The sequence below is a fragment of the Pinus tabuliformis genome, chromosome 2_2, assembly GCF_031772625.1.
Source record: "Pinus tabuliformis cultivar Carrire ecotype Pingquan chromosome 2_2, CPIR1, whole genome shotgun sequence".
Taxonomy (NCBI): Eukaryota; Viridiplantae; Streptophyta; class Pinopsida; order Pinales; family Pinaceae; genus Pinus; species Pinus tabuliformis.
The window spans coordinates 1,316,212,372-1,316,221,887 of NC_142300.1; positions in this window are offsets into that span (position 1 = coordinate 1,316,212,372).

Consider the following 9,516-nt stretch of genomic DNA (forward strand, 5'->3'; position numbering starts at 1 on the left):
TTTTGTTCAGCGTGGCTTTCATACGAGCTTGAATGATCCAAATCTATATACCAAGTTTAATAAACAGAGGCAAATTATTTTGATTTCTTTGTATGTAGATGGTATGATCATAACAGGGAATGCTAACAATCTGATCAAAGAAATCAAATAGCAGAGGTCACAAGTGTTTGAGATGAAAGATCTCAGAAACCTTCATTATTGCTTGGATTGGAGGTATGGAAAGACTCTGGACAGACTTTTCTCACTCAAGGGAAGTATGCCAGAAGCTTGCTGGAAAGGTTCAGAATGGAGCAGTGCAGATCAGCAGCAACACCATTACAGCAGAACTTAAAGTTGAGCAGTGACGATGGTACTAAAGAGGTGGATGCTACCATGTACAGACAACTAGTTGGCAGTTTGATATATCTGACTAGATTTGGCATATTCTGTTAGTGTGTTGAGCCAGTTCATGTCAAAACCACTCGAAAGTCATTGGGTTGCAGCAAAAAGTGTGTTGAGGTATCTTAGTGGTACTAGTAATTATGGCATTTTGTACACTGACACTTCTGATGTTATTCTAGCAGGTTTTTCAGATTCCGATTGGGCAGGTAACTTGGATGATCGAAGATCTATCACAGGTTACGCATTCAGCATTGGATCCAGGGTCATAGCATGGAGCAGCAAAAAGAAGCACATTGTAGCTCTATCTTCATGTGAAGCTGAGTACCAAGCATTGTGTGCAGCCACATGTGAAGCTATCTGGTTGAGAAGACTTCTCAATGATGTAGGAGAAGAGCAGAAAGAATCAACTATTATCAAAACTGACAACCAGAGTACCATCAAGCTTGCATACAATCCAGTCTTTCATAAAAATACCAAGCATATCGATACTCAGGTTCATTTTGTTCGAGAGAAACAACAGTCAAAAGAGATATGTGTTGAATATTGTAAAACTTGTGATAACATGGCTGATATTTTTACTAAGCCTCTTGGGCGTGTAAAGTTTGAATTGTTTAGAGGGATGCTAGGAGTTCAGGATAATCCTTTCTCCATTAAGGGGGGGAGTTGAAAATAATTAATATTATTTTGTATTAATGGAGAAATGGTTACACAAGTTGTAACGTATCTCCTTAGTTTAGGATTTGTTCCTAGAGTTTAGGAGTTTGGTTGCAACTTCCTGAGTTCTAGTAATGTACTTAATGATGTAATTGCTCATTTGATGAATGTAGAGTGTACGGAGAGAGTTCTCTTTGTTTGAGTGCAGTCTCCAGGTGTAGTACTCACCTGTGAGTTGTAACTCCTTCTTTTTCAATTCAAGTCTGATTTTTATCTAACCCTTATGTCAATTCAAAAGATAGTTCTCCGGGTAAAAAAATTACAATTAGCTTGATGGGCATTGTAAAGAGTGCCACAATCGCTAAAAATTCCTAACCTAACAGTTGAAAATTCTAGCAGCAATGTGGTTTCCACCCAGTTGAAATTTACAGAAGTAGTTCTCGCGAGAAAAAAAAAAAAAAAAGAGGGTTACGACAGATAAAAACCTTCATAGCCCGAGGTGAAAAAGACATGCATAGGTTTGCATACATTAACATCAATATCTAAAATAAATAACCTAAGTTACAAAATATGTCATCCCCTAAAGAATCAGGTTTTCTTCAATTTCCTTATCGAGTAGTTTTTTCACAAGGAAAAAAGACAAGACTCCTCTTGTGGTTGGGTGTCGTTTCGTAAGAACCAAAGAACTAAAGGAAGCACGAACCACCGAATAGACAATAGTAGAAGAAGTAAAGAAAATACTTTTAAAAGCCCATATAAGCCCTAGTGTAATATCAGTGAAGGCAACATAATAAAAAAAAAAATACATACCAGATGCAAATTTTTAACAGAGAACTGAAAGGAAACCCTTATGTCGATTCCAAAGATAGTTCTCCAGGTAAAAATTTTACAATTAGCTAGATGGGCATTGTAAAGAGCACCGCAACCATTCAAAATTCCTAACCCAACATTTGAAAATTCTAGCAGCGGTGTGCTTTCCACCCAGTTGAAATTTACAGAAGTAGTCCCTGCAAGAAAAAAAAAGAGGGCTACGACAGAAATCCAGATAAAACCCTCATAGACCGAGGTGAATAAGACATGCAAAAGTCTGCATACATTAGCATCAATATCTAAAATAAATAACCGAAGTTACAAAATAAGTCATCTCCTAAAAAACTCAAGTTTCACCCACTAGGAGACCTTGCGCCAAACAAAATCTTCTTCTGCAATTGACTTGGAAATGAGGCCAATTTGGAGGACATGCGCAAACCATGGTATGCATCTGCCAAGTCGTTTTTGTGGTTGCTAAATGGATGGATAGTGAATTTCATATTTTGAAGAGTAGTAATTGTCATATAATTCAAATCAACAAATAATCATAACGCAATCGTCTAACAAAAGACCCACTAGGAGACCTTGTGCGAAACAAAAACTTCATCTGCAATTGACCTGAAAATGAGGCCAGTGCTGCAGGACAGAGGCAAACCATGGTATGCATCTTCCAAGTGGTTTGTGCAGTTGTTAAATGGATGCACAGTGAATTTCATATTTTGAAGAGTAGTAACTATCATTTAATTCAAACCATAACCCAATCGTCTAACAAAAGATCGAATGGCATAGATTATGACACAAAAGAAGCTAGGAAAGTTATTTTCAGAGGGGAATGCCTTACGTCATAATAATAAAGCAACCTTAAATATATTTATATCTAATCATTTACTTTGAAAAAATTATAATTTTCTTTCCTCTTATTTTTTTAATAGCAAAAGACTATATTCATACTTATGTTCTCTTACTTCATAAGGTTATGTTCTCTTTTTGTTTAATTTATTGATTTTACCAATAGAATAGTTATGAATATTTTAGTAATAAAAAATAAGTTAATTATTATTTATATTTTTTTGTTTATAAATTTAATTAAAAAAATATTATTATTTAAAAGTGGGATAAATGTTTATTTTATATTAAAACATGTTTATTAATAAAAACCATTTATTTATTTATAATTTATTTTAAAATTAAAATATTTACTTTTAAATTTAAAAAAACAAAAACAAAAACTTCACCGCATATTGGTTATAAGAACAATTTCCTATAAGATTGTTCTGTTTTGTAAAAGGAACAATTAGTCTCTAATTTAAGCGATGGATCTTATTTGATCTAATTAAAAGAGGCGCAGAGAGGACTTAAAATATTAATGATAAAATATTAAAGATGACATTGTACAAGAGCCATGAGCACTTATGAAATAGGAACTTTGAGAGACATAAGTAGGGCTAAATTTTTAAAATATTAGTGATGTCTTTGAACCAGAGTCATGAGCACGGTAATATAATTTATTTTAAATAATAATTCTAAACATTTCGAAAGTTTAACGAAGGTTGTTCTAGGTGTAAGATTCTTGCCCCATCCTCAGCTTACAGGTTTACTCATATCGCACCGAACACTCAGATATTGTAAGTTAGGACAACCAAAGGTATTAAGCATCTCCAACCGCTTACAATGTTCAACGCCTTCCACATTTTTTAACATAAATCAAGAACGAGGATTCAGCGTCCTAAGATTTGTCCCTTGCGCAAACCCTTGATCTGAAAATCACCCTTGAGTGATCTCAGCTAAATAATTATTGAATGAAGGTATTACAGACTCATGTGCTGGTGTGTGTCTATGTTATTTTAGGCAACGGATCAATCAGATTGCAAAATACACAGACATTGGAAGATGGAAAACAACAAGAGAAACACAGTAAGCAAATGCAAGAACACAACAATTAATAAGGAGTTCACCCTATTCTCCAGGGCTACATCTCCAGTCCAGCTTTCAGTGGTGGCCTTCTTGTATTGTGTCTTTAAAGCAAAGATTTACAATGAGGAGCTCAATTTGAGTCTCCTGAAACATAATAATGTTTGGTAGGGTGGTTCTTGGATTCCCCAAGCCACTAGAGTGCACAGGCTATTTTCCTTACCAGATTTTGACCTCTCTGGTCTGCAATGGAAGGAGCCCAATGTGGTGCTCAATTCCCAATAGATCCTCTCAAGGATCGCTTGAACCTCTCAAGATTTATGTCTGCTCGATGCTGCCTATGGTCAGCTCGGCTCTCTGTCTTTCTACTTCTTGCTTTACTGTCTTTTCTTTGCTCTCGCTTTCTCTGTCTTTGTTCTCTTTTCCCTGTGTTCTGTTCTCTGTCTGTTCATGGCTAAAAGCCAATCTGTCTCATGACTGCTTGCTTCCTCTTCCGCCCCTTCGGTTCGCCTACTGTTGTTCGCTTGGAGTTCCCTGCCTCTGCATCTTCGCCAACATCTCATAGGGAGTGGCCACTTGTCCTCTCACGAACTGCGCCAGCTCTTCCTCAACGGTTCGGTTTTTCGGTTACACTATGGAATGAGTCATCCGCCAACTCAGCGGTCAAATCGGACATCAAACTTCTCTATGTCGTGGCTTAATTCCCCTGTCAATTCCAATTTCTCCATCGGGTGCAATCTCCATTGTCAGATCTGGAGCCCCCAGATCTTACGACATTCGTTCATTTTACGCGGTTGACTTGCTCGCTTGTTAGCGCGCGATGAGTGGTGGTTTTCTCTCTCATCCGCCTGCCACACATCGGGCGCTGAATGGAATCACTTTTTTTTCTCCAAATCCATTTACCACCCAAGGATGCCCCTGATGTACTGCTAGTTTTGGAGCACGGGACCCGCCTTTCGCCTTAGCGCTTTCCCCACGGTTTTCCCGGCTTCCATGCGACCGAGCGCTTCGGGGCTTTTCCTTTTTTTCCCAGTGATGCGCAATTAGCGCTAATCGCACATCATAAATGCCCTCTGTTTCCCGATCTGGGCTTCCCAAGTGCTATTTTTGCCTCCTGCGCAGTCTCCATGGCCCTTGATTAGCGTGCTTTGACCGAGGTCCTCGTCATTCCTCACTGGCTGCAAACTACCATTGTCCAGAGGTCTTCCTGATCGCTTTGCGCTCATAATTCGAAGTCTGTCATGTTTTGATATAGCCATGGCTCTTTAATAATCTTCATGGATCTAATTCGGATCACAGCGTTCCCACTGAAGAAGCTTTTGGACCACCAAAAGTTGGTTTTTAAGCATCGAATAAGTGAGAGTACAACTGTCTCACTTGTCCAATCTCTATCCACTTTTCACTGCTCGGCTTTGAACCCTTGAGCCCAATTCTAAGGTACTCAACATCTCCCCTACACGTTGTCCTCTCCTTCCTGTCCAGAATTGTGTCTTCCTGCAATTCATTAAGATATTCAGATAGCAGGTCATCAATAGAAGGAAATTGACTCTGCTCTTCGGGATCCTCAATCAGTGAGGGTTCAAACAATCTCAAGCAATCTGCATTTACGACTGAGTAGATGTGCATGTAAGATGGCAGATCAAGGTGAAAAGCATTCTCACTAATCTTCTCAAGTATCTTGAAAGGTCCATACTTGATGGGCTTTAGCTTTTTACCTTCACCTTACATCCTGTCCTTGCTAATGTACAACCAAACTTGGTCACCAACTTGGAAACTATGCTCCATCCGATGCTTGTCATGCCTTGCCTTGTATTTGGCTCGGCTCTTTTCCAATTTTTCATGTACTGCCTGGTGGATCTCTTGGATTTTTTCAATGAACCTAGTTGCCCTGTCCACGTCACTGTGTCCCTCAACTGTGGTGTCTTTACCAAAGACAAAATCCAAAGGAGACCTTGGTTTGAAACCAAAACAGGTCTCGAAAGGAGATCTTTGTGTAGAAGAGTGTTTTGATCTGTTGTAAGCATGTTGCACATAACACAAATGTTCACCCCAAAGCTTAGGATGTTTGCTGCAATATCCCCTGAGCAACTGGATCACTGTCATGTTGACTACTTCTGTCTGGCCATCAGTTTGTGGATGAAAAGTTGTGCTTTTCTTCAGTTTGGTGTCCATCAGTTCCCACAGACTTGACCAAAATTTCCCCACAAACCGGGTGTCTCAATCAAATATAATGGAAGTGGGTAATCCAAAATGAACCCATACATGTTCAAAAAATAGTTTTGTAGTTTGTTCAGTTGTAATCTGTTTATTACAAGTTATCAAAATACACATTTTTCTGAACCTATCCACAACAACATATAGATAATCATGACCTTTCCTAGATTTAGGCAGTCCTCCACAAAATCCATGGAAACACTTTCCCAAGGGTGAGAAGGAACTGGTAATGGAGTGTACAAGCCTAGTTTTCTATTGTCGGGCTTGCTTTTAGCACACAAAGTACACCCTCTTACATATCTAGAAATTGTCTCATTCATTTTTGGCCAATAACAAAATCTTTGTAGCTGTGCAACTGTTTTACTTATCCCAAAGTGACCTGATATTAAAGAAGTGTGTGCTTCTCGAATGATCTTTACTCTTTCAGTTTGTGGAATGCATAACTTCCCACAATGGTATAAGAGTCGGTCCTTTACATGATAGTCCAATTCTTCTACTCTTCTGCCTTGACTTAAAGTTGCATATACATCTTTAAAGTCTATGTCTTGAGCATATTGTTCAATGTAACTTTCATGTAACACAGAATTATGCTTAAGTATAGTAAATGCATTTATAATGGGTCTAGCTAACACGTCTGCAACTTTATTATGTATGCCCTTTTTATATCTGATGACTAAATGAAACTGTTGTAGAAAACCCATCCATCTATAGTGTCTTGATTGATGCAACTTAGTTTGGGAGTGTAGATATTGAAGTGGTTGATGATCAGTATGTATTACTGTCTCTTTGCCCATTAAGTAATGTTTCCACTTTTTCACACTCTGTACTAATGCATACAATTCTTTATCATATGTAGGATAGTTCACTACTGCAGAATTAAATGTCTCAGAATGATAACATATGGGTTTACCGTGCTATGTCAACACTGCTCCCATGGCATAGTCACTAGCATCTGTTTGGATCTCCAATGGTCTTTGAAGATCAGGCAGTGCTAGTATAGGTGTTGTACTAATCTTTTCTTCAAGGTGTCGAAGGCTTTTTGCTATTTGCCTCCCCACTGAAACACCTTGTTCAAACCTATTAAAGAATGTAAGGGAGATGCAATTAAAGAAAAGTTAGAAATGAACTTCCTCCAATATTGTGCTGCTCCTAAGAAGCTTCTAACTTCTGTAGCATATTTGGGTTTAGGCCAGTTCACAATAACTGCCACCTTAGAGGGATCTATCTTCAATTCACCACCCCCTACTATATGACCCAAATAATTCAAAGATGTTTTGCCAAATTCATATTTTGAGAGTTTAACATAAAGTTTTTCTATTTTTAAAACATCTAGTGTCTACTTAACATGCTTTAAGTGTTCTTCCCATGTTTTGCTAAATATCAGAATGTCATCCAGATACACAAAAACAAAATCATCAAGAAAAGGTCTGAGTACATCATTCATTAATCTCATGAAAGTAGCAGGAGCATTAGTTAAGCTAAAAGGCATAACCAGCCATTCATACAATCCCTACTTTGTTTTGAAAGCAGTCTTCCATGCATCTTGTTCTGCAACTCTGACTTGATGGTATCCACTGTGCAAGTCTAACTTGGAGAAATAAACAGCTTCCTTCAATTGATCTAAAATATCATCTATGCGAGGAAGGGGATAATGATTTTTGATTGTTATCTTATTCAGTGCTCGGTAATCAATGCACATTCTCCACAAGCCATCTTTCTTTCTCACCAAAACGATTGGTGACCCACATGGTGATGTGCTAGGTCTGATGAACCCTTTTTCGAGCAACTCCTGCACCTGCTTCTTGATTTCAACATTCTCTAAAGAAAACAACCTGTACATTCCAATGTTAGTCAATGGAGCATCTTGCTACGAAATAATATCATGTACTATTTCCTTTTTGGGTGGCAGACCTTTAGGTTCTCGAAACAAGATATCATACTCTGAAACAACCTTTTCTAAATCAGCTTGCTGTTCAGCATTACAGCCCTCAAATACATTGGTTTTATCAGATTTATTTTCCTTTACAACCATCAGTAAGAATTGTTTGCATGAATTTATCATTCATTTCATCTGCCCTGAGTTTATGAGAGTATAATTATTCTTGAGCTTATGAGCTCTTACAAAGTATTTGATTCCATCTTTAACAAGTAGATACTTGTTCTCAGCTCTATAAAAAATAACCTTTCTGTCATACAAGTAAGGACTTCCTAAAACAATTCCACATATATCCAAAGGAATTACGTCTAACTCAACCTCATCTACAAATGCTAACCCAAAAGAAAACTTGAGTTTGCACTGTCTAGTCACTTGTAGTTGTGATTTGTCATTCAACCATCCTAATGGGTATGGTTTCTTGTGAGGTGTAGTTACTAATCCCAACTTCTTTACAATTGCTTCAAAAATTAAATTTACTTGTGAGCCACTATCAAACAAAGTATCAATCTTTTGATGTTTGGAAATAACTCAAATATGGAAAAGCTCATGTCTTTTTCTCTCATTTTCTTCATCAATAATAGATTGTGCAGAATTACTAGTAGACGCTTTAGAATTCTTACCTTTTATATCTGTGGCTGCACTAGTTGTTTCATCTCCTGAGTCTGACCCCAAATCCTTCTAAATCGCTGCAACATTCTTCTTCTTCTTGCCCTCGAACTTCTTAGGTCTCAGCTCTGGATGTAGAATCCAACAGTGCTCATCATCATGCCCATCCTTTTTACAGTGAGTGCATGAAGCTTTACTCTTCTGTGCAGTATTAGCCTTCCTTGCTTTCCATTTTTTCTTTCTTTTCTCCTTATTCTTGCTTACAGTGGGTTGGGATGCTCCCCCAACTTCTGGACTTCCATTCTTTCCTCTAAATTCTAGATGAGTAGCTTGTACAGATACCTCATCTATACTAGTGGGATTAAACATGAGGATGGTATGCCTCATGTAGCTGTGTAGACCACCAATGTACTTCAACAGAGTCTCAGGTGAGTCTAATGAGATTCCTAGAATCAATGCTCTCTTTCTAAATTCTTGAGTGTACCCTTGTACACTTTGCCCTTTCAGCTGTCGAAGAGTTTGCCAACTCATCATGGCTTGCTGCATGTAGGCCAATGGATAGAAATGCTTTTTGATTGCAGAAACAAATTCACTCCAAACGGAGATAGTCTTACCATGTCTCTTCATGTCAGCTTAGGTCCTACCTTCCCACCAAACCAAGGAAGTGCCTCTAAGGCATAGGCATGCTAGCTAAATCTTGCTCTTGTCTGAATCAATACTCTGCACTCTGCAATAAACATCAATTTGTCTAATCCAATTGTCCAACTTTTCTGCATTCAACTCTCCATCATATATAGGTAGATCAAATTTAACATCTAGTTTGATCAAAGATGCTTTCTTTTTGTGATCAGGGCTATTAGGAGGTGTGAGAAAGCTTTCCTCTTTCCCTTTTCCTTTTGAGTGGTCATGAAAGTGAGACTCGTCTTCTCCTTTGTCTTGCTTGAAGCCTGATGAATCTTCCTCCTTATGTTTTCTAAAGTCCTGTTGTGGCCACCAACAACCCC